This window comes from Eubalaena glacialis, chromosome 5, assembly GCF_028564815.1.
Source record: "Eubalaena glacialis isolate mEubGla1 chromosome 5, mEubGla1.1.hap2.+ XY, whole genome shotgun sequence".
NCBI lineage: Eukaryota > Metazoa > Chordata > Mammalia > Artiodactyla > Balaenidae > Eubalaena > Eubalaena glacialis.
The window spans coordinates 39,290,602-39,318,040 of record NC_083720.1 but is presented as its reverse complement, the minus strand read 5'-3'; positions in this window follow the sequence as shown (position 1 = coordinate 39,318,040).

Here is a 27,439-nt window from a genome sequence, read left to right as displayed (position 1 = left end):
AGGTCATTTTGACAGACGGTACCCATGCAAAGCCATTTCAGAACCAGAGAATGTTAAAGATGGAAGATACCTTAGAGAATTTCTGGTTAAACCCTTCTATTACATAGAGAAAGGGATAGGGGATCTGTAAGGGTAAAATTTCCTCAAAATTATTTAGATAATGATGGAAAAATGTACCAGAGTTGGGTAGAACAATTCAAAGGCCATCTTTCTTTTGAATGCAACAGTGATTTTCAAAACATTTTTTATTATAAGCTAAACATTTTTTCTAACCAAATATGATGTGGCAACAATATATGTGAGCAAAGCTTCTCTGTTTGAGGTAGGATTCAGATGTCCACAGTTACACCCCTTGGACCCTTCATGGAAACTGTCAAAAACTGGCTATCCAAACATCACCAACATAACCTGTTGATAAGATAAGAGTGAGTATATTGCTTACTGAGGGAAAGGAAAACACCATCTTTGCAAATCTTTGGCAGTGTCTCAGCATGAAAATGGTAAGGTCAGAATTTATTAAGACTTGGAAGTTTGGCTTAAGGAAAGTCTTTCAATGCAGGGACTTCATAAGGATTGAATAAGAACCATGATACAACAACCCAGAATTTGTGGAAATTGCAAGCAAGGACGTTGAGGTGAAGGATGCAAAGAATCTGAGGGTGCAAAACATCTGTTGCTGCTTTCCTTTGAAGAGTCAGTGGGTCTTTTAGGAAATTCCTGAAATGAACAATCCAATCACTTGCTTGGGTAGAACAATTCCAGAAAAGTAAGGTGGTGTCGTGAAGACAGTAAAATAGCAAAGCCAAGTTAATGTGGACAATAATGTGGACACTGATTTCGGTTCAGTGCTCAGGCTGAGTGTGGGGAGTAGAAAGCTTTGGTTCATAAACACTTGGGGTTTTATCGAACAGAGCTAGAAAACCACCTTGTGCCTTTACCAATCAATCCTTAATGTAGCTGGCACGCAGTACTAGGGATCCTATCTTTTCTCTCTATGAAAATTGTAAAGTCTCTTTTGTCATCTAATCTTGTGTTTCAACTCCATACCTTCTCCTCAGCCTGCCCGACCTCCACTCACATCTGATGATGCATAAAGCCTCGTCAACATCCACCTTTGCACTCTACTATAAATAAGACTGTGCATGAAATCACAGTCTAGTGTCATTCTCTTCTGGCCATCCCAGTGACCCAAAACATCTGGCCCAGCCTCAATCCCTAGACCTTAGATTGAGATCAGTCCAGAAGGTCCAATTTTATTGCCCAGGAAAAGAATTTGACACCCAGTCAGCCTACATATACTTTTGGGTGATATCTTTTATGTTGACAAAAGACTTGGCAATAACAAATACTGGGAAATATCTAAAGGCACAATTAAGACAAAAAGGTCCAAAATGAACTTACTTATAAAACAGAAACTGACTCACAGACTTAGAGAATGAACTTATGGTTACCATGGGGGAAGTGTGGGGGGAGGGATAGACTGGGAGTTTGGGATTTACATGTACACACTGCTATATTTAAAATAGAGAACCAACAAGGACCTACTGTAGAGCACAGGAAACTCTACTCAATATTCTGTAAAAAACTAAATGGGAAAATAATTTGAAAAGAATAGATACATGTATATGCATAACTGAATGACTTTGCTGTACACCTGAAACGAACACAACATTGTTAATCAATGATACTCCAATATAAAATAAAAATTTTTTAAAGTATTGATCCCCCTGCTGAAGAACATAATGTTGTCTCCCTCACATTATTTATTATTTTTCTACTTACTGCTAGATACAGGGGGGTGATAAGTATACCCTATCAAATGAATGAACATGTCTTGGGAATAAATTGAGATTAACTGTCATAAAACATTTAAAGACACTATGCAGAGGACCTTCAAGATGGCAGAGGAGTAAGATGTAGAGATCACCTTCCTCCCCACAAATACATCAAAAATACATCTACATGTGGAACAACTCCTACAGAACACCTACTGAATGCTGGCAGAAGACCTCAGACATCCCAAGAGGCAAGAAACTCCTCACGTACCTGGGTAGGGCAAAAGAAAAAAGAAAAAACAGAGACAAAAGAATAAGGATGGGAACTGCACCTCTGGGAGGGAGCTGTGAAGGAGGAAAAGTTTCCACACACTAGGAAGCCCCTTCACTGGCAGACATGGGGAGTGAGTGGAGAGGAAACTTCAGAGCCATAGAGGAGAGCACAGCAACAGGGGTGCAGAGAGCAAAGCAGAGAGATTCCCACACAGAGGATCAGTGCTGACCAGCACTCACCAGCCTGAGAGGCTTGTCTGCTCACCCGCTGGGGCGGGTGGGAGCTGGGAGCTGAGGCTCGGGTTTTGAAGTTCAGATCCCAGGGATAGGACAGAGGTTGGCTGCGTGAACACAGCCTGAAGGGAGCTAGTGCACCACAGCTAACCAGGAGGAAGTCCAGGAAAAAGTCTGGAACTGCCTCAGTGGCAGAGACCATTGTTTCAGGGTGTGCGAGGAGAGGAGATTCAGAACACCACCTAAACAAGCTTCAGAGATAGACATGAGCCATGGCTATAAGCATGGACACCAGAGACGGGCATGAAACGCTAAAACAGCTGCTGCAGCCACCAAGAATCCTGTGTGCAAACACAGGTCACTATCCACACCTCACCTCCCAGGAGCCTGTGCAGTCTGCCACTGCCAGGGTCCTGTGATCCAGGGACAACTTCCCCAGGGGAACACACGGCATGCCTCAGACTGCTGCAACATCACACCGGCCTCTGCTGCCACAGGCTCGCCCCGCACTCTGTACCCCTCCTTCCACCAGGCCTGGGCGAGGCAGAGCCCCCTAATCAGCAGCTCCTTTAACCCCCTGCTGTCTGAGCAAAGAACAGATACCAGAGGGCAACCTACAGGCAGAGGCGGGGCCAAATCCAAAGCTGAACCCCAAGAGCTGTGTGAACAAAGAAGAGAAAGGGAAATTTCTCCGTGCAGCCTCAGGAGCAGCGGATTAAATCTCCACAATCAACTTGATGTAACCTGCTCCTGTGGAATACCTGAATAGACAATGAATCATCCCAAAATTGAGGTGGTAGACTTTGGGAGCAACTGTAGACTTGGGGTTTGCTGTATGTGACTGACTAGTTCTGATTTTTATGTTTATCTTAGTATAGTTCTTAGTGCTTGTTATCATTCATGGATTTGTCTATTGGTTTGATTGCTCTCTTCATTTATTTTTTATTACTTTTAAAGAATGTTTTCTTTTAATTTTTATTTTAATAACTTTATTTTATTTTATTCTTTTTTTTCTTTCTTTCATTTTTTTCTCCCTTTTCTTCTGAGCCATGCGGCTGACAGGGTCTTGGCATTCTGGCCCGGTGCCAGGTCTGAGCCTCTGAGATGGGAGTGCCAAGCTCAGGACATGGGACCACCACAGACCTCCCAGCCCCATGTAATATCAATCAGCGAGAGCTCTCCCAGAGATCCCCGTCTAAATGCTAAGACCCAGCACCAGCCAATGGCCAGCAAGCTTCAGTGCTGGACGTCCCATGCCAAAAACCTAGCAAGACAGCAACAAAATCCAATCAATTAACAGAGAGGCTGCCTAAAATAATAATAACTCCACAGACGCCCCAAAACACACAACCGGACATGGTCTTGCCCACCAGAAAGACAAGATCCAGGCTTATCCACCAGAACACAGGCACCAGTCCCCTCCATGAGGAAGCCTACACAACCCACTGAACCAACCTTAGCCATTGAGGGCAGACACCAAAAACAACAAAAAACACAAAACTGCAGCCTGAAAAAAGGAGACCCCAAACACAGTAAGTTAAGCAAAATCAGAGGACAGAGAAATACGCAGCAGATAAAGGAGCAAAGTAAAAACCCACCAGACCAAACAAATGAAGAGGAAATAGGCAGTCTACCTGAAAAAGAATTCAGAGTAATGATAGTAAAGATGATCCAAAATCTTGGAAATAGAATAGTGAAAATACAAGACACGTTTAACAAGGACCTAAAAGAATGAAAAAGCAAACAAACAATGATGAATAATAAAATAAATGAAATTTTAAATTCTCTAGAAGGAATCAATAGCAAAATAACTCAGGCAGAAGAAGAGATAAGTGACCTGGGAGATAAAATAGTGGAAGTAACTACTGCAGAGCAGAATAGAGAAAAAAGAATGAAAAGAATTGAGGACAGTCTCAGAGACAGCTGGGACAACATTAAACGCACCAATATTGGAATTATAGGGGTCACAGAAGAAGAAGAGAAAAAGAAAGGGACGGAGAAAATATTTGAAGAGATTATAGTTGAAAACTTCCCTAATATGGGAAAGGAAATAGTCAATCAACTCCAGGAAGCACAGAGAGTTGCATACAGGACAAATCCAAGGAAAAACATGTCAAGACACATAATAATCAAACTATCAAAAATTAAATACAAAGAAAAAATATTAAAAGCAGCAAGGGAAAAGCAACAGATAACATACAAAAGAATCCTCATAAGGATAACAGCTGATCTTTCAGCAGAATCTCTGCAAGCCAGAAGGGACTGGCAGGACATATTAAAAGTGATGAAAGGGAAAAACCTACAATCAATATTTCTCTACCCAGCAAGGACTTCATTTAGATTTGATGGAGAAATTAAAACCTTTACAGACAAGCAAAAGATAAGAGAATTCAGCACCACCAAACCAGCTTTACAACAAATGCTAAAAGAACTTCTCTAGGCCGGAAACACAAATGAAAGAAAGATCTACAAAAACAAACCCAAAACAATTAGGAAAATTGTAACAGGAACATACATATCAATAATTACCTTACATTTAAGTGGATTAAATTCTCCAACAAAAACACACAGACTTGCTGAATGGATACAAAAACAAGACCCGTATATATGCTGTCTGCAAGAGACCCACTTCAGACCCAGGGACACATACAGACTGAAAGTGAGGGGATGGAGAAAGATATTCCATGCAAATGGAAATCAAAAGAAAACTGGAGTAGCAATTCTCACATCAGACAAAACAGACCTTAAAATAAAGAGTACTACAAGAGACAAAAAAGGACACTACATAATAGTCAAGGGATCGATTCAAGAAGAAGATATAACAATTGTACATATTTATGCACCCAACATAGGAGCACCTAAATACATAAGGCAAATGCTAACAGCCATAAAAGGGGAAATCGATGGTAACGCAATCATAGTAAGGGACTTGAACACCTCACTTTCACCAATGGACAGATCATCCAAAATGAAAATAAATAAGGAAACACAAGCTTTAAATGATACATTAAACAAGATGGACTTAATTGATATTTATAGGACATTCCATTCAAAAACAACAGAATACACTTTCTTCTCAAGTGCTTATGGAACATTCTCCAGGATACATCATATCTTGGGTCACAAATCAAGCCTTGGTAAATTTAAGAAAATTGAAATCATATCAAGTATCATTTCCAACCACAATACTATGAGACTAGATATCAACTATGGAAAAAAACTGAAAAAAATACAAACACATGTATTGTGCTAAACAATACATTACTAAATAACCAAGAGATCACTGAAGAAATCAAAGAGGAAATCAAAAAATACCTAGAAACAAATGACAATGAAAACAAGGTGACCCAAAACCTATGGGATGCAGCAACAGCAGTTCTAAGAGGGAATTTTATAACAATACAATTCTACTTTAAGAAACAGGAAAAATCTCGAATAAAAAACCTAACCTTACACCTAAAGCAAATAGAGAAAGAAGAACAACAACAACAAAAAAAACCAAAGAAGAGAAGGAAAGAAATCATAAAGATCAGATCAGAAAGAAATGAAAAACAAATGAAGGAAAAGATAGCAAAGATCAATAGAACTAAAAGCTGGTTCTTTGAGAAGATTAACAAAATTGATAAACCATTACCCAGACTCATCAAGGAAAAAGGGAGAAGACTCCAATCCACAGAATTAGAAATGAAAAAGGAGAAGTAACAACTGACCCTGCAGAAATACAAAGAATCATAAGGGATTACTACAAGCAACTATATGCCAATAAAATGGACAACCCAGAAGAAATGGACAAATTCTTAGAAAAACACAACCTTCCGATACTGAACCAGGAAGAAATAGAAAATATAAACAGACAAATCACAAGCACTGAAATTGAAACTGTGAATGAAAATCTTCCAACAAACGAAAGCCCTGGACCAGATGGCTTCACAGGCGAATTCTATCAAGCATTTAGAGAAGAGATAACACCTATCCTTCTCAAACTGTTCCCGAATATAGCAAATGCAGAAACACTATCAAACCCATCCTACAGGGCTACCATCACCCTGATACCAAAACCAGACAAAGATGTCACAAGAAAGAAAACTACAGGCCAATATCACTGATGAACATAGATGCAAAAATCCTCAACAAAATACTAGCAAACAGAATGCAACAGCACATTAAAAGGATCATACACCATGATCAAGTGGGGTTTATCCCAGGAATGCAAGGATTCTTCAATATACACAAATCAATCAATGTGATACACCATATCAACAAATTGAAGGATAAAAATCATATGATAATCTCAATAGATGCAGAAAAAGCTTTTGACAAATCTCAACACTCATTTATGATAAAGACCCTCCAAAAAGTAGCCATAGAAGGAACTTACCTCAACATAATAAAGGCCATATATGACAAACCCACAGCCAACATCGTTCTCAATGGTGAAAAATTGAAACCATTTCCACTAAGATCAGGAACAAGACAAGGATGCCCACTCTCACCACTATTATTCAACCTAGTTTTGGAAGTTTTAGCCACAGCAATCAGAGAAGAAAAAGAAATAAAAGGAATCCAAATCAGAAAAGAAGAAGTAAAACTGTCACTGTTTGCAGATGACATGATACTATACATAGAGAATCTTAAAGATGCTAGCAAAAACTACTAGAGCTAATCAATGAATTTGGTAAAGTAGCAGGTACAAAATTAATGCACAGAAATCTCTTGCATCCCTATACACTAATGATGAAATATCTGAAAGTGAAATTAAGGAAACACTACCATTTACCATTGCAACAAAAAGAGTAAAATAACTAGGAAGAAACCTACCTAAGGAGACAAAAGACCTGTATGCAGAAAACTATAAGACACTGATGAAAGAAATTAAAGATGATACAAACAGATGGAGAGATATACCATGTTCTTGGATTGGAAGAATCAACACTGTGAAAATGACTAGACTACTCAAAGCAATCTACAGATTCAATGCAATCCTATCAAACTACCAATGGCATTTTTCACAGAACTAGAATAAAAAAATTCACAATTTGTATGGAAACACAAAAGACCTCGAATAGGTAAAGCAATCTTTAGAAAGAAAAATGGAGCTGGAGGAATCAGGCTCCCTGTCTTCATACTATACTACAAAGCTACAGTAATCAAGACAGTATGGTACTGGCACAAAAACAGAAATATAGATCAATGGAACAGGATAGAAAACCCAGAGATAAACCCACGTATTATGGGCACCTTATTTTTGATAAAGGAGGCAAGAATATACAATGGAGAAAAGACAGCCTTTTCAATCCGTGGTGCTGGGAAAACTGGACAGCTACATGTAAAAGAATGAAATTAGAGCACTCCCTAACATCATACACAAAAACAAACTCAAAATAGATTAAAGACCTATATGTAAGGCCAGACACTATAGAACTCTTAGAGGAAAACATAGGCAGAACACTCTATGACATAAATAACAGCAAGATCCTTTTTGACCCACCTCTTAGAGAAATGGAACAAAAAACAGAAATAAACAAATGGGACCTAAAGAAACTTAAAAGCTTTTGCACAACAAAGGAAACCATAAACAAGACGAAAAGACAGCCCTCAGAATGGGAGAAAATATTTGCAAACGAAGAAACTGACAAAGGATTAATCTGCAAAATAATCAAGCAGCACATGCAGCTCAATATCAAAAAGACAAACAACCCAATTCAAAATTGGGCAGAAGACCTAAATAGACATTTCTCCAAAGAAGACATACAGCTTGCCAACAAACATATGAAAGGATGCTCAACATCATTAATCATTAGAGAAATGCAAATCAAAACTACAATGAAGTATCACCTCACACCGGTCAGAATGGCCATCATCAAAAAGTCTACGAACAATAAATGCTGGAGAGGGTGTGGAGAAAAGGGAACCCTCTTGCACTGTTGGTGGGAATGTAAGTTGATACAGCCATTATGGAAAACAGAATGGAGGTTCCTTAAAAAACTAAAAGTACAACTACCATATGACCCAGTAATCCCACTACTGGGCATATACCCTGAGAAAACCATAATTCAAAATGAGTCATGTACCACAATGTTCATTGCCGCTCTATTTACAATAGCCAGGAATGGAAGCAACCTAAGTGTGCATCAACAGATGAATGGATAAAGAAGATGTGGCACATATATACAATGGAATATTACTCAGCCATAAAAAGAAACAAAATTGAGTTATTTGTAGTGAGGTAGATGGACCTAGAGTCTGTCATACAGAGTGAAATAAGTCAGAAAGAGAAAAAAAAATACTGTATGCTATCACATATATATGGAATCTAAAAAAAAAAAAAGGTTCTGAAGAACCTAGGAGCAGGACAGGAATAAAGACGCAGACGTAGGGAAGCAGCTGCATAGCACAGGGAGATCAGCTCAGTGCTTTGTGACCACCTAAGAGGGGTGGGATAGGGAGGATGAGAGGGAGATGCAAGAGGGAGGATATAAGGATATATGTATATGTATAGCTGATTCACTTTGTTATACAGCAGAAACTAACACAACATTGTAAAGCAATTATACTCCAATAAAGATGTTAAAAAAATAAATTAAAAAATATAAAGACTCTATGAAAAGTTGATTGCCTCATTTCAGTGTGACAAACTTGAATTAGAAAGCTGGTTCTGCCATTTACTAACTTTAAAACATTGAATACGTTATTTAATCTCTCTTATCCTCAGAGTCTTTATCCTCATTCTAAAAATGGGTTGTCAATGTTTATTTGATAAAGTTATTGTCAAGATTAAAAGCTAAATCCTAATGTATCAGATATATGATATGCATTCCATTTATAATAGTAGCTCTTATTATTTTTACTTTCTTCGTTGAGAAATCTACTTTCCATGCCTGTTTATAAATACTTCTAGAGGTAGTTATTGCTGTAGCTGTTATATAAATTCTATCAATGTATGTCTTAAATGCAGAAGATGAAGAAAATAGAAAAGAGGGGTGGGAAAAGAAAAAGAGGTGGAGGAGTAAGAGGAAGGAGAACCTGTATTTACTGAGGTTTTACCATGTACCAGTACTATAATAAGACTCCAGCACACCTTGAGCCCTCCATCAGACACCATTAATATCATCCTCTTTTACAGTTAAGGAAGGTGAAGCCAGAGACCTGGAAGTCATTTTCCCAATATTCCATAAAATGGCTGGATTTATACTTATTCTAACAACTTTCCAGGGATAGGGGTTGTTTTCCCTATACAAATATTGAGGAAACATGGGCAGAAATGGACATATGTAGCTCAAGTTCACAGAATTAGCCCGATGCATCCTGGGCTGCAGCCTCAGGTCTATCTACTTCTAAAGCTCACACAATTTTTGTGGCTCCAAGGATTAATACTAGGAGAAGGTCCATGTTCACTTGTAGAACTTTATTTTCAAATACACAGCATTTTGTTGTTCTTCTTTGTTTCACGAAGCAAAAGCAAACACTCTATTTGAATGAGAGGTAAATTAGCTTTAAGAAAATACCCTCAATGACCTGAAAAGCAGTGTCAATATTTTACTTTAATGGTTTTTGTTCCTAAAGGACAGAACTAGGTTACATTAAGGGGAGTCTTCCCGGAGGCAGGTATTCATTCAAACAACAAGCATTCCTATACACTATGTGTCAAGAATCATGTCAGGTTTTGGATCATGGCTTTTGATAGTATTGATAATTTCTAATCCTGATAAGATGGGGTGCTTTTTCTTTTGTTGAGAAGAGAGAGGGCAAGGTGACCTGGGGACAATTCAGGGTGTTTAACATTATACTAATGGTTACCATCTAATTTCATGTGCCCTTTCCAGAACTGCTTTAAATCTTCTACCTGGTTTATCTCACCTCCTCTTCACAGACATCAGTTCAGCACTGCCACTATTACAATAGTCTCTCTTCTTATAAATGATGAAACTGTTTCTGAGAGTGGATACATAATTTGTTCAAAGTCATACAACTTATAAGTGGTGGAGATGCTGATCAAAACCTAGTGTCTTGACCATTAAGTCCTCTGATGACAGCACATGACGTGAGAGAGTGAACCAAAAGATTGGTCATGAACAGGAGCTGAAAGATAAGACACCTTGGCCAGAAAGTCCAAGCCAATGGAGTGAGCCAGGAAGCAGTACCAGGACATAAAAACCAAATCATGAAAATTAGACCAAGCAAAGGTTACTGTGCAAAAGCTTTTAAGTTTCATTAGGTCCCATTTCTTTATTTTTGTTTTTATTTCCATTTCTCTAGGAGGTGGGTCAAAAAGGATCTTGCTGTGATTTATGTCATAGAGTTTTCTGCCTATGTTTTCCTCTAAGAGATTTATAGTCTGGATCTTGTCTTTCTGGTGGGCAGGGCTGCATCCGGTGGTGTGTTATGGAGTGTCTGTGAACTTAGTATGATTTCAGGCAGCCTCTCTGATAATGGGTGGGGTTGTGTTCCTGTCTTGCTAGTTTCTTGGCATGGGGTGTCCAGCACTGGATCTTGCTGGCTGTTGGGTGGAGCTGGGTCTTAGCGTTGAGATGGAGATCTCTGGGAGAGCTCTTGCTGATTGATATTATGTGGGGCGGGAGGTCTCTGGTGGTCCAATGTCCTGAACTCATCTCTCCCACCTCAGAGGCTCAGGCCTGACACCAGTCCAGAGCACCAAGATGCTGTCAGCCACACAGCTCAGAAGAAAAGGGAGAAATAAAGAAAGAAAAAAAATTTTTAATAAAATAAAATAAAATAATTAAAATAAAAATTTTGTAATAAAAAAAAAGAGAGCTACCAAACCAATAAACATATCCACCAATGATAACAAGCACTAAAAACTATACAAATACAAACATAAAAATCAGAAACAAGTCAGTCACAGACAGCAAACCCCAAGTCTACAGTTGCTCCCAAAGTCCACCGCCTCAATTATGGGATGATTCATTGTCTATTCAGGTATTCCACAGATGCAGGGTACCTCAAGTTGATTGTGGAGATTTAATCCACTGCTCCTGAGGCTGCACAGAGAAATTTCCCTTTCTCTTCTTTGTTCGCACAGCTCCCGGGGTTCAGTTTTGGTCTTGGCCCCACCTCTGCCTGTAGGTCGCCCTCAGGCCTCTGTTCCCACCCAGACAGGACAGGGTTAAAACAGCGGCTGATTAGGGGGCTCTGGCTCACTCTGCCGGGGGGAGGAAGGGTTATGGTAGTTATAATTGGAATGCGGGTCGAGCCTGCGGCAGCAGAGGCCAGCATGACATTGCAACAGCCTGAGGTGCACCTTGTGTTCTCCCAGGGAAGTTGTCCCAGGATCACGGGACCCTGGCAGTGGTGGGCTGCACAATCTCCCGGTAGGGGAGGTGTGGATAGTGACCTGTGCTTGCACACAGGATTCTTGGGGGCTGCAGCAGCAGCATTAGTGTTTCATATCCATCTCTGGTGTCCAGGCTGATAGCCGTGGCTCATGCCCGTCTCTGGAGCTCGTTTAGGCGGTGCTCTACCTTCTGTGGGAAGATGGGGAAGGAATCCCCTCGCCTTGCACACCCTGAATCAATGGTCTATTGTCTCTTAGGCAGGTCCAGACTTTTTCCCAGACTCCCTCCCTGCTGGTTGTGGCACACTAGCCCCCTTCAAGCTGTGTTCACACAGCCAAGCCCAGTCCTCTCCCTGGGATCTGACCTCTGAAGCCCGAGCCTCAGCTCCCAGCCCCCACCCGCCCCAGTGGGTGAGCAGACAAGCCTCTCAGGCTGGTGAGTGCTGCTCGGCACCGATCCTCTGTGCGGGAATCTTTCCGCTTTGCCCTCTACACCACTGTTGCTGCGCTCTCCTCCATGGTTCTGAAGCTTCCCCCCCTCCCAGCCCCTGTCTACGCCAGTGAAGGGTCTTCCTAGTGTGTGGAAACTTTTCCTCCTTCACAGGTCCCTCCCAGAGGTGCAGGTACCATCCCTATTCTTTTGTCTCTGTTTTTTCTTTTTCCTTACGCAGGTACGTGGGGATTTTCTTGACTTTTGGGAAGTCTGAGGTCTTCTGTCAGCGTTCAGCAGGTGTTCTGTAGTAGTTGTCCCACATGTAGATGTATTTTTGATGCATTTGTGGGGAGGAAGGTGATCTCCATGTCTTACTCCTCTGCCATCTTGAAGGTCCCCTCACATTATAGTTTTAAAAAACATTTTCCATGTTTTCAATAGATATATGCAAGTACAGGTGAATAATGATAGTTTCATTTCTAATTTTCCAGTCCTATTATTTTTCTTGCCTTATTGTATTGACTACTGCCACTGGAAAAATGTTGAATAGAAGTAGTCTTTATGGCCTGAGTCCTGATCTCAGGAGAAAGTTTCCCATGTTTTACCATTAAGTCTACTTTTTTGTAATCGTTTTCTTTTTAATTTATTTTATCTGATTAGATAAGTTCAATTCTATTTCTAGTTTGCTTAAGGTTTTGTTTTTGGTTTGTTTAAATAATGATTAGAAATTAATTTTATCAATTCTTCTTGAATTAGTTTTGGTAAGATGTGTTTTTTTATTGAATTCATTAATTGCCCCTAAAGATTCAAATAATGGCATAAAGTTGTTCATAATATCATCTTGTTTTAATGTCTGTTGGATCTACCCTGTCTTTATTCTAATATTTTTAATGTGTGCTTTTGTCTATTTATCATGACTAGCCTTGTTAGGGAATTATCAATTTTACTATTTGTTTCAACAAATTGGCTTCTGACTTTGTTGTCTACATTGTATATTTATTTTCCTTTTATTTTATCTACTTATTTTCTATTTTTTTCTATCTACTTTGTTTGGGCTGATTTGACATTCTTTCAATATCTTAAGAAGCATATCTATTCATCTATTTTTAATCTTTTAAAACAATATATATGCTTGAGATGAGAAATTTCTTTAAAACTTCAGTTGTAGTCTCATTATAAGGTTTGATGTTTTATTTATATTTTCATTCTATCCAAACTATCTTCTAATTTTCATTATAATTTCTTGATTGACCCATTGTAAATTTAGAAGTGTTTTTATTTACTTTCAAAATTAAAAAATAAATTTTAGTTATCTTCTTGTTACTCATTTCAAGCTTAGATCTATATGATCAGAATATTCTTTGTATGATTTCAGTTCCATGTACCTTTGAAAGTATTCTGTAGTTTTCAGGTGTAGTGTTCTATGTATATCAAACAGATCAGGATTTTTATTTTTATTTATTAAATTTTTTTAACATATTTATTGGAGTATAATTGCTTTACTATGGTATGTTAGTTTCTGCTTTATAACAAAGTGAATCAGTTATACATATACATATATCCCCATACCTCTTCCCTCTTGCATCTCCCTCCCTCCCACGCTCCCTATCCCACCCCTCTAGGTGGTCACAAAGCACCGAGCTGATCTCCCAGTGCTACGCGGCTGCTTCCCACTAGCTACCTATTTCACGTTTAGTAGTGTATATATGTACATGCCATTCTCTCACTTTGTCCCAGCTTATCCTTCCCCCTCCCCGTATCCTCAAGTCCATTCTCTAGTAGGTCTGCATCTTTATTCCCATCTTGCCCCTAGGTTCTTCATGACCATTGTTGTTTTTTTTTTTTAGATTCCATATATATATGTTAGCATACAGTACTTGTTTTTCTCTTTCTGACTTACTTCACTCTGTATGACAGTCCCTAGGTCCATCCACCTCATTACAAATAACTAAGTTTCATTCCCTTTTATGGCTGCGTAATATTCCATTGTATATATATGCCACATATTCTTTATCCATTCGTCTGTTGATGGACACCTTGGTTGCTTCCATGTCCTGGCTATTGTAAATAGAGTGGCAATGAACATTTTGGTACGTGACTCTTTTTAAATTATGGTTTTCTCAGGGTATATGCCCAGTAGTGGGATTGTTGGGTCGTGTGGTAGTTCTATTTTTAGTTTTTTAAGGAACCTCCATACTGTTCTCCATAGTGGCTGTATCAATTTACATTCCCACCAACAGTGCGAGAGGGTTCCCTTTTCTCCACACCCTCTCCAGCATTTATTGTTTGTAGATTTTTGGATGATGGCCATCCTGACCGGTGTGAGATGATATCTCATCGTAGTTTTGATTTGCGTTTCTCTAATGATTAATGATGTTGAGCATTCTTTCATGTGTCTGTCGGCAATCTGTATATTTTCTTTGGAGAAATGTCTATTAAGGTCTTCTGCTCATTTTTGGATTGGGTTTTTTGTTTTTTTTAATATTGAGCTGCATGAACTGCTTGTAAATTTTGGAGATTAATCCTTTGTCAGTTGCTTCGTTTGCAAATATTTTCTCCAATTCTGAGGGTTGTCTTTTCGTCTTGTTTATGGTTTCCTTTGCTGTGCAAAAGCTTTTAAGTTTCATTAGGTCCCATTTCTTTATTTTTGTTTTTCGTTCCATTTCTCTAGGAGGTGGGTCAAAAAGGATCTTGCTGTGATTTATGTCATAGAGTGTTCTGCCTATGTTTTCCTCTAAGAGTTTGATAGTGTCTGGCCTTACATTTAGGTCTTTAATCCATTTTGAGTTTATTTTTGTGTATGGTGTTAGGGAGTGTTCTAATTTCATTCTTTTACATGTAGCTGTCCAGTTTTCCCAGCACCACTTATTGAAGAGGCTGTCTTTTCTCCACTGTATATTCTTGCCTCCTTTATCAAAGATAAGGTGACCATATGTGCGTGAGTTTATCTCTGGGCTTTCTATCCTGTTCCATTGATCAATATTTCTGTTTCTGTGCCAGTACCATACTGTCTTGATTATTGTAGCTTTGTAGTATAGTCTGAAGTCAGGGAGCCTGATTCCTTCACCTCCGTGATTCTTTCTCAAGATTGTTTTGGCTATTCGGGGTCTTTTGTGTTTCCTTACAAATTGTGAAATTTTTTGTTCTAGTTCTGTGAAAAATGCCAGTGGTAGTTTGATAGGGATTGCATTGAATCTGTAGATTGCTTTGGGAAGTAGATTCATTTTCACAATGTTCATTCTTCAAATCCAAAACATGGTATATCTCTCCATTTATTTGTATCAGCTTTAATTTATTTCATCAGTTTCTTATAATTTTCTGCATACAGGTCTTTTGTCTCCTTAGGTAGGTTTATTCCTAGATATTTTATTCTTTTTGTTGCAATGGTAAATGGGAGTGTTTTCTTAATTTCACTTTCAGATTTTTCATCATTAGTGTAGAGGAATGCAAGAGATTTCTGTGCATTAATTTTGTATCCTGCTACTTTACCAAATTCATTGATTAGCTCTAGTAGTTTTCTGGTAGCATCTTTAGGATTCTCTATGTATAGTATCATGTCATCTGCAAACAGTGACAGCTTTCCTTCTTCTTTTCCAATTTGGATCCCTTTTATTTCTTTTTCTTCTCTGATTGCTGTGGCTAAAACTTCCAAAACTATGTTGAATAATAGTGGTGAGAGTGGGCAACCTTGTCTTGTTTCTGATCTTAGTGGAAATGGTTTCAATTTTTCACCATTGAGGACGATGTTGGCTGTGGGTTTGTCATATATGGCCTTTATTATGTTGAGGAAAGTTCCCTCTATGCCTACTTTCTGGAGGGTTTTTATCATAAATGAGTGTTGAATTTTGTCAAAAGCCTTCTCTGCATCTATTGAGATGATCATATGGTTTTTCCCCTTCAATTTGTTAATATGGTGTATCACGTTGATTGATTTGCATATATTGAAGAAGCCTTGAATTCCTGGGATAAACCCCACTTGATTATGGTGTATGATCCTTTTAATGTGCTGTTGGATTCTGTTTGTTAGTATTTTGTTAAGGATTTTTGCACCTATGTTCATCAGTGATATTGGCCTGTAGTTTTCTTTCTTTGTGACATCTTTGTCTGGTTTTGGTATCAGAGTGATGGTGGCCTCATAGAATGAGTTTGGGAGTGTTCCTCCCTCTCCTATATTTTGGAAGAGTTTGAGAAGGATAGGTTTTAGCTCTTCTCTAAATATTTGATAGAATTCGCCTGTGAAGCCATCTGGTCCTGGGCTTTTGTTTGTTGGAAGATTTTTAATCACAGTTTCAATTTCAGTGCTTGTGATTGGTCTGTTCATATTTTCTATTTCTTCCTAGTTCAGTCTCAGAAGGTTGTGCAATTGTAAGGATTTGTCCATTTCTTCGGCATATAGTTGCTTGTAGTTATCTCTCATAATCCTTTGTATTTCTGCAGTGTCTGTTGTTACTTCTCCGTTTCATTTCTAATTGTATTGATTTGAGTCTTGTCCCTTTTTTTCTTCATAAGTCTGGCTAATGGTTTATCAATTTTGTTTATCTTCTCAAAGAACCAGCTTTCATTTTTATTGATCTTTGCTATTGTTTCCTTCATTTCTTTTACATTTATTTCTGATCTGATCTTTATGATTTCTTTCCTTCTGCTAACTCTGGGGGGTTTTTGTTCTTCTTTCTCTAATTGCTTTAGGTGTAAGGTTAGGTTGTTTATTTGAGATGTTTCTTGTTTCTTAAGGTAGGATTGTATTGCTATAAACTTCCCTCTTGGAACTGCTTTTGCTGCATCCCACAGGTTTTGGGTCATCATGTTTTCATTGTCATTTGTTTCTAGGTATTTTTTTATTTCCTCTTTGATTTCTTCAGTGATCTCTTGGTTATTAAGTAGTGTGTTGTTTAGCCTCCATGCATTTGTATTTCTTACAGATTTTTTCCTGTAATTGATATCTAGTCTCATACCATTGTGGTTGGAAAAGATACTTGATATGATTTCAATTTTCTTAAATTTACCAAGGCTTGATTTGTGACCCAAGATATGATGTATCCTGGAGAATGTTCCATGAGCACTTGAGAAGAATGTGTATTCTGTTGTTTTTGGATGGAATGCCCTATAAATATCAATTAAGTCTATCTTTTTTAATGTATCATTTAAAGCCTGTGTTTCCTTATTTATTTTCATTTTGGATAATCTGCCCATTGGTGAAAGTGAGGTGTTAAAGTCCCCTACTATGATTGTGTTACTGTCGATTTCCTCTTTTATGGCTGTTAGTATTTGCCTTATGTATTGGGTTGCTCCTAAGTTGGGTGCATAAATATTTACAATTGTTATATCTTCTTCTTAGATTGATCCCTTGATCATTATGTAGTGTCCTTCTTTGTCTCTTGTAATAGCCTTTGTTTTAAAGTCTATTTTGTCTGATATGAGAATTGCTACTCCAGCTTTCTTTTGATTTCCATTTGCATGGAATATCTTTTTCCATCCCCTCACTTTCAATCTGTATGTGTCCCTGGGTCTGAAATGGGTCTCTTGTAGACAGCATATACACGGGTCTTGTTTTTGCATCCATTCAGCCAATCTATGTCTTTTGGTGGGAACATTTAATCCATTTACATTTAAGGTAATTATCGACATGTATGTTCCTATTACCATTTTCTTAATTGTTTTGGGTTTATTATTGTAGGCCTTTTCCTTCTCTTGTGTTTCCTGCCTAGAGAAGTTCCTTCAGCATTTTTTGTAAGGCTGGTTTGGTGGTGCTGAATTCTCTTAGCTTTTGCTTGTCTGTAAAGGTCTTAATTTCTCCATCAAATCTGAATGAGATCCTTGCTGGGTAGAGTAATCTTGGTTGTAGGTTTTTCTCCTCGTCACTTTAAATATTTCCTGCCACTCCCTTCTGGCTTGCAGAGTTTCTGCTGAAAGATCACCTGTTAATCTTATGTGGATTCCCTTATGTGTTATTTGTTGTTTTTCCCTTGCTGCTTTTAATATTTGTTCTTGGTATTTAATTTTTGATAGTTTGATTAATATGTGTCTTGGTGTGTTTCTCCTTGGATTTATCCTGTATGGGACTCTCTGTGCTTCCTGGACTTGTTTAACCATTTCCTTTCCCCTATTAGGGAAGTTTTCAACTATAATCCCTTCAAATATTTTCTCAGTCCCTTTCTTTTTCTCTTCTTCCTCTGGGACCCCTATAATTCGAATGTTGGTGCGTTTAATGTTGTCCCAGAGGTCTCTGAGACTGTCCTCAATTCTTTTCATTCTTTTTTCTTTATTCTGCTCTGTAGTAGTTATTTCCACTATTTTATCTTCCAGGTCACTTATCTGTTCTTCTGCCTCAGTTATTCTGCTATTGATCCCTTCTAGAGAATTTTTAATTTCATGTATTATGTTGTTCATCACTGTTTGTTTGCTCTTTAGTTCTTCTAGGTCCTTGTTAAAAGGTTTCTTGTATTTTCTCCATTCTATTTCCAAGATTTTGGATCATCTTTACTATCATTATTCTGAATTCTTTTTCAGGTAGACTGCATATTTCCTCTTCATTTGTTAGGTCTGGTGGGTTTTGCCTTGCTCCTTCATCTGCTGTGTGTTTTTCTGTCTTCTCATTCTGCTTAACTTACTGTGTTTGGGGTCTCCTTTTTGCAGGCTGCAGGTTCGTAGTTCCCGTTGTTTTTGGTGTCTGTCCCCAGTGGCTAAGCTCCGTTCAGTGGGTTATGTAGTCTTCCTGGTGGAAGGGCCTAGTGCCTGTGTTCTGGTGGATGAGGCTGGATCTTGTCTTTCTGGTTGGCAGGTCCACGTCTGGTGGTGTGTTCTGGGGTGTCTGTGGCCTTATTATGATTTTAGGCAGCCTCTGTACTAATGGATGGGGTTGTGTTCCTGTCTTGCTTGTTTTTTGGCATAGGGTGTCCTGCACCATAGCTTTCTGGTCGTTGAGTGGAGCTGGATCTTGGCGTTGAGATGGAGATCTCTGGGAGATTTTCACCGTTTGATATTACGTGGAGCTGGGAGGTCTCTTGTGGACCAGTGTCCTGAACTTGGCTCTCCCACCTCAGTGGCACAGCCCTGACGCCTCGCTGGAGCACCAAGAGCCCATCCTCCACACGACTCAGAATAAAAGGGAGGAAAAAAAGAAAGAAAGAAGAAGAAGATAAAATAAAATAAAGTAAAATAAAGTTATTAAAATAAAAAATAATTATTAAGAAAAAAAAATTTTTAATAAAAAAAAAAAAAAAAGGACAGACAGAACCCTAGGACAAATAGTAAAAGCAAAGCTATACAGACAAAATCACACACAGAAGCATATACATGCACACTCACAAAAAGAGAAAAAGGGAAAAATATATATATCGTTGCTCCCAAAGTCCACCTCCTCAATTTGGGATGATTCATTGTCTATTCAGGTATTCCACAGATGCAGGGTACATCATGCTGACTGTGAAGATTTAATCCGCTGCTCCTGAGGCTGCTGGGAGAGATTTCCCTTTCTCTTCTTTGTTCGCATAGCTCCCGGGGTTCAGCTTTCGATTTGGACCCGCCTCTGCGTGTAGGTCGCCTGAGGGCGTCTGTTCTTGGCTCACACAGGACAGGGTTAAAGGAGCAGCTGATTCGGGGGCTCTGGCTCACTCAGGGCGGGGGGAGGGAAGGGTACGGATGCGGGGCGACCCTGCGGCGGCAGAAGCCGGCGTGACATTGCACCAGCCCGAGGCGCGCCATGCGTTCTCCTGGGGAAGTTGTCCCTGGATCACGGGAGCCTGGCCGTGGCGGGCTGCACCGGCTCCCGGGAGGGGCGGTGTGGAGAGTGACCTGTGCTCGCACACAGGCTTCTTGGTGGCGGCAACAGCAGCCTTAGCGTCTCATGCCCGTCTCTGGGGTCCGCGCTGATGGCCGCGGCTCGCGCCCGTCTCTGGAGCTCGTTTAGGCGGCGCTCTGAATCCCCTCTCTTCGCGTACCAGGAAACAAAGAGGCAAGAAAAAGTCTCTTGTCTCTTTGGCAGCTGCAGACTTTTTCCCGGACTCCCTCCCGGCTAGCTGTGGCGCACTAGCCCCTTCAGGCTGTGTTCACGCCGCCAACCCCAGTCCTCTCCCTGCGATCCGACCGAAGCCCAAGCCTCAACTCCCAGCCCCCGCCCGCCCCAGCGGCTGAGCAGACAAGCCTCTCGGGCTGGTGAGTGCTGGTCGGCACCGATCCTCCGTGAGGGAGTCTCTCCGCTTTGCCCTCCGCACCCCTGTGGCTGCGCTCTCCTCCGTGGCTCCGAAGCTTCCCCGACCACCCCCCGCCCCCCGCAGTCTCCGCCCGCGAAGGGGCTTCCTAGTTTGTGGAAACCTTTCCTCCTTCACAGCTCCCTCCCACTGGTGCAGGTCCCGTCCCTATTCTTTTGTCTCTGTTGTTTCTTTTTTCTTTTGCCCTACCCAGGTACGTGGGGAGTTTCTTGCCTTTTGGGAGGTCTGAGGTCTTCTGCCAGCATTCAATAGGTGTTCTATAGGAGCAGTTCCACGTGTAGATGTATTTCTGATGTATTTGTGGGGAGGAAGGTGAGCTCCGCGTCTTACTCCTCTGCCATCTTGAAGCTCCTCCAGGATTTTTAAATTTTATTTTTGATCTTCAATATACTTAGCTTCTCTGATTTTATTGATGCCTGTTCTATCAGTGACTGAGAAGGGTGTGACAAAATTTCCACAATTCAAATTGAAATTCTACGATTGAACATTTGTATTTTTATCCTCCTAAATCTGTCAATATTTGCTCTATTCATTTGGGGGACATATTGTTAGAGGGAAAAAAAATAATTAGAATTTCTATATAATCCTAATGGACAGACACTTTTAAAATAATAAAATATCCTTTTTCTCTCTTGCAATTTTTAAATACCATTATTTTGAGATTTTAAAATAATATTTAAAATTTTAATATTAAAAATGAAAAAAATTAACTATAGTATTCTGATATTGATATTTGTCAGACTTCTTTTGTTTAATGTTTCCATGACATATCTCTATGTCTGTTTACTTCGCATTTCTCTATATCCTTATATTTGTAATGTATCTCTTTTAAGCTACACGAAGTTAGATTAACAGAAAAATTGAGATGATAGCACATAGAACTTCCATATACCCCACACTCAGTTTCCCCTATTACTAATATCTTAAATTAGTATAGTAGTTTGTTACAGCTAATAAACTGATGTTGATACATTATTATAAACTAAAATTTGTGCTTTGATCAGATTTCTTCTGTTTTTACCTAATGTCTTTTTCTGTCCCAGAATGCCATCCAGGATACCCCATCACATTTACTCATCATGTTTCTTTAGCTTCCTCTTGGAGGTTGGGATTCTGTCTTTGTGAAGTCTGGTCCCTTGTCCTAGTGCATAGTCATGTGGAATTCCAAGTGAATGACATTTTTTTAAATCGAGATTTTTTTCGAGGTCCCTCCTCTCGTACACCCATGAGGATGCTGGAAGCTTTCCTCTGCTTGTTAGTCTGCCAGCTGCTCTTGAGAAATGGAGAATCCAATCCACTGAGATTAAAAGTAGTGCCAAATATATTGGTCAGCTGTATGGACTTTGGGTCAAGTAGTTGCTGCTTTAATAGTACTCTGACATCTTAAAATATATTAAAATTTTTTTCTAGCATTTTAATTTTTTTTTTTTTACAGTGGGAATGTCCATCTGCACAAAACTAGTTCATCTTAACCATAATGGGTAAAGGCATTTAAAAGCATTTGCTCTATATTGCACACTAGGTTTCCCAGACATTGTACCAGTTTACATTCTTGCCAAAATTTATCAGTAACTATTTATCCAAACTTTGATAACGATGTCTATAAGTGGTATTGTTGAAGCTTAAAAAGAGAGAACAATCAGGATTCATTTATTTATTGGTTTATTCAACACATATTTTTGAGCTCTTACCGTATAGCAGGCATTCTATCTCTTTCCTCTTACTTTCAAGGGACTTTAGAGAAATTGTTTTCTATCCTTCTCTCCAGCAGCCCTTAAGCTATATGAAGAAGTTACTTTCTATGAAAAAAATCATGTTAATAATATTTCTGTATAAGTATGGATGCCTACCTACCTCATATTCACAAAACTAAAGAGTAACCTTGAGGTCCTTCAATTGAATGAACACCATTTACTCCAACTGATATTCTTTCTGTTTAACTTAAAACACACACACACACAGAGAGAACAGAAGTTCTATTGGCAATCTTTAAATGAAAGTTCCTCTCACCAAAAAATAAAATAAAATAAACTATATAAGAGAAAGAGGAGAAGACTATTTGAAATCTCCTCTATGGTTTGAATTGCTTCATTATGTATACATAGATTGGTGATCCATGTGATTGATTTTTTAAAAAGATCATAATAGACATTCATTTAACCACTTTCATTAAGTAAGAGTACATCAGGACATGGAGTATTATGTCTTAATATTCTCTTCTCTACCCGCAACCCATAAATCACATATCATGCATCATTTAGACTAATAGAAGATAATTTAAAATTATTGATCAATTACTTTTGTGTGCTACACAATGTTCTAAGGGCCTTCAACAATAGCAGCAATGGAACATAATTAAAATAAAAACAATATTAGTGGCCACTATTTCTCAAATATCACATGCATGGCTCACCATAAGCACTTTACAATCATGATCTCAGTTAATACTCACGTCAGCCATCTGAATTAAGTGTTCCTAGCTTCCACTTTTCTACTGATCAGGGAACTGTTGCTCATTTAGAGGAAATGTGAATATCAACTGAAGCACCAAAACACTTCAGAGGATAATTGATATGAATGCAAATATCAAGTTATAGCTAATTTAATTAAACAATAAATAAAACTGTATGTTCATTGCATGGTAAAATTTATGAGACATTCTAGCCTTAGAAACTTGGTTTTAATTAGGTAGAGCTAAATAAATGACTAGTTCCCAAAGATAGAGGGGATTTGTTTTTCTCAGCATGCCATTCTCAAGAAATAAAATCTTTTTTTTTTTTTTTTAATAGTAAATGCTTCTCTGTTACATGGACAGGCCCTGCTGATCCATCTTTTACTTAAGTATAGCAATAGAATATAGAAATATATACCATTTCCACTTTATGATTGGGGATACTACCCTAGGATTCCACTAATTTATGATCTACTATGAATCAAGAGTATATACAAGGTAAGAATATAGTGTTTTTTATAAACACTTTTTCACAAAATTATATTGTTTCTTAAAGAAAAATGCTTTTAATAAGAATACTGTATAATCCATGAAAAGAGAAAAATTGTGCCCTTTTTACAGATGAGAAAACTAAAGCTCAGTGGAGTTAAGTGAATAGCCAACTTGCTAAATCTGAGAGCTTAAAGAAATTTTATCTAAAACGGTATTGGTTCCCATGTATTTGATGTTCATGAGTGATTTTATAGGGAAGGTGTAAAGGAAATAGAAGGAGAGGTCTATTTTATGTGACTTTGTTGGAATTCACATAGAGTGAACTTGAGCTTTGCTTTCAAAGCTATTAATACACCCCCCACTGAGAACAGTGGAAATACACTATCTTTTGGTCAATTTGAATGCCAAGTCATTATCATTTGGCAGTCATTTCTTTGAAAAAAGTTCAAGAGTGTGTGTTAAATGTTTAATTCTTTTGGCTACACAGCTTTTAAGAAATATAAAAATGTTTCCAGTATGGTTTATCATATTTGAATTAACCATGTAGGATTCCTAATAACAAGTCCTTACAATTCCTTTTTTACTTTTTGCTTTTGAATTGGTTTTCTTTGATTGACCTACTTGTGTCTGTATACACAAAATGCAACACTTCCCCAAAGTACAGCCCTTTCCAGTCAAACAAAGCACCATTCCTAGAGTGCCAGGATGACCTATCCCCACACATTTCCTATCTTCTCATGGCCCCTGCCCAAATTCTTCAGGCACTCCCCTTATGCTAGACAAGATCTGAACTCCTTCTCCTGGCATATTTCCTGCCTTCTCTCTCCAAATTTATATTCTGCTACTTTCTCTCTCAAAACAGATGCTTTAAAAAGATGGGTAACCAGTAGTTTCCAGAATATTCCTTGTTTTCTCATTCTTCTTGTGTTTGTTGATGCTGCACTCTCTGCAATGTTCCTTCCCATCCCTCCACTTTCCTCTCATTGGTCTTTGTCCAGAACTACCCTAAGGCATGTGTAGCTACACATTGTAATAGTTTGAACCTCTACGTCCCTTTAAACTTTAAGTTCTCATACATTCATTTCCTCAATAATCATTCAGCAATCACTGGGTGCCAAATATTGTACTTAGGTCTGGAGAGAAGTGGGGTTCTAGGGTTAAAATGATTAACTAGAGGCACCGCTCCTGCTCTAAAGAAATTTCCACTCTAATACGGAGAAAAAAATGCTTAATACTGTATGTTATACAAGTGCTTTGCTATAGATGTCCATTAGTCATTAATGTCCTGCTTTAAATTGATAATCTTTTACATTAAAATTTCCCTGTTCAATTACTGGTGTGGTTTCTGTCTCCTAACTGGACTCTGGCCAATGTAACAGGGGAGCCCAGGAGCTTTGGAAGCACGTATAGGACCTTTAACATAATGCCTGATGGAGAATGGGGTTTCAGGTATCTTCTTACTGGAGATACTCTCCAACTAGTAGAAACTATGGTGCTTGGAATTGATTAACTGCTCATTGAATGAATAAATAAGATAAACACTTTTTAATATTATTTTTTACAAAAGTCTTATAAAGTAAATAGAGAAGGAATTATTATTATCAATTAACAAATAAGTATGTGGTAGCCAAACTGGTCAGATCAACTTACCAAGGACACTTAATAATCATCTGACAATTCTTTACCATTTGATCCAGCAATCCCACTTCCAGACATTATCCAGAGGAATTGAAATTTGGATTTCAAAGAGGTATCTGCACTCTCATGTTCATTGCAGTGTTATGCACAATAGTCAAGATATGGAAACAACCTAAATGCCATTGACAGATGAATGGATAAAGAAAATGTGGTGTATACATACAATGGAATATTATTAAGACTTAAAAAAAGAATATCTTGCCATTTGCAACCATATGGCTGAGTCTGGAGGATATTATGCTAAGTGGAATAAGCCAGACACAGAAAGACAAGTACTGCATGATCTCACTTACGTGCAGAATCTAGTCAAACCATGTGGAAATAGTCAGATTCACAGAAGCAGAGAGTAGTTGCCAGGTGGTTGCCAGGGGCTATGGGGAGGAGGGAATATGGGAGGTGTTGGTCAAAGGGTGCAAAGTTTTAGCTATGCAGGGTAAGTAAGTAAGTAAGTTCTGGAGATCTACTGTACAACATAGTGCCTATGGATAAAAATTATTTTATACTTAAATTTTTGCTAAGATGATAGATCTTATATTAAGTGTTTTTATCACAAAAGGAAAGAAAAAAAAAACAACACAAAAAATAAAGAGGGCAGGCAAATTTTTGGAGGTGATAGATAAGTTTATGCCATTGATTGTGATAATAGTTTCACTGGTGTATGCTTAACGCCAAACAAATCAAGTTGTATACATTAAACATTTACAGTTTTTTGTATGTCAAAATAATCATTGTATGGCAATTTTTGGACCAGAGCACAGTTCTGTTCCTGTCTAAGCAAGTGATTTTTCCAATTTTTCAAAAGTGTTGCAAAAAATTATATTTAACATGTAGGTACTAAAAGATGGTATGATTTTTGTCTTTCATTTTTAAGGAAGTATGGGAAAATATTTTGGCTCTTCAGAAATCTGGTCCAAGACCTTCCTTCCTCTTGACAACAGCGAGGATATACCCAAGTATAGAGTGCCAAACATGATTTCCTTGTCTTCAGATCCAAATTTACTCCAGTTCTTTTCTGCTTCATATGGGAGAAGATTCTGTCCCTTGCAGGCTACATTTTTTCTGGCTCCTATACCAGTGGCTTCCAGCTTGCTTCATCTAACGGGGGGCACTAGTGGAGTTTGTATCCTTGTGCAAGAGAGAAACCAGGGCACCTCACCTTTCCTGTCTGCCCCAAGCAGCATCCCTCACAACAGCTGCATTTTCTTTGTGACCCCAGCTTCTGCCTGACAGGCTCATCAAGGTCCCAATGTCTGCCAAGGGACCCTGTATCTCTGGTGACACTGCCTCCCCCGTTTGATCCTGCCACCCCTGGAATCCATCTTGCCAGCTGTTGCTAAAGCTGCGCTAACTCACCATCAGTTAAACCATAACATGTACAACCCAAATTCTCCCCATTAAAAATAGTTGATGATACCTTTCTTCCTGGTGGGACTTTGACTGATTCAACCAGTCTAGGGTTACCAGACACCCTTTAAAGTTGAGTTAAATATTCAAATGTATTCTTAGGTTGGCAGGTGACAAATGAGGGAAGCGAGCCAGGTATAGAAAAATATATTCCTAATATAAAAGGGCAATAGAGCAAGTGTAATGATAAATGGCACCTGTTGATTGGTACTGAGGTTGGAAGACAACGGGGAGGGGAACAAAAGACAGATATAATGTGCTCAGGCAGCCCAAGCCCTCTCTGCTCCAAACAGGCTCCACTCCCACCTGTGTCCATATCTCAGGTAATTGTTAGAAATACACAAGCTGGGGCCCCACACCAGATCATCTGTATTTAAACAAGATGCCCAGGTGACAAAGATGCACTTAAAATTTTGAGAAACTGCTGGCCCACAGGCTCTCTTGCTAAAGGAGTACCTCAGCTCCAGCTAATTGTCGCTATGTAAAAATGTGTTCTTCACATTATCAGATCTTCCAATTTTTCAAGGTAAATTGGAAATTACCAAAAACATGTGAAATTCTTTGATTTTCAACACTGGACTTATTTTTTTTAAGGGTGTGCATGTCAGATAGAACTCTTCTCTGGATATCATAGGACCAGCAGGTGTGAGTTGGTCATATGCTTAAGGAAACAAAGTATGGAGCTTAGAACACATGCCAATAAAACATATTGGCATCTTTTATCTTATTGAAATGGACCTCTATCTTGCATGGTTTTCTCCTTCTATGGTTGGGAAATCACAGAGAAACTGGCTCCCAGAACAGAGAGTGGTTGAAAGGCACACAGTGTATAAAAAGAGGATAAGCCAGAACTTCTTCAAACTCCAAATGCCCCCTTTCTCTCACTATAGATTTGCTTCTAGAGTTAATGGGTCAGTGTCCCGGTGACCTGGGGTCTATCTAAGGTGCTAAAATCCTGGGATATTTTTCCCCCCTGCTGTATCTTCAGCAAATAGAGCAATGGTTAAGTGCAGAAACTTCCTCACTGTTCACAAAGTAGACGTTTAATTACTAGAAGCTTCTGTGTTCCCACAGCAGGATGCATAAAAGGAAATAAAACATAATTGTGGCAGTACGTCTGACTCGGAAATTAAAACTCAGCAAAGAAGGGCATGTGGGGAGCCAGATGGTGTGGAGCAT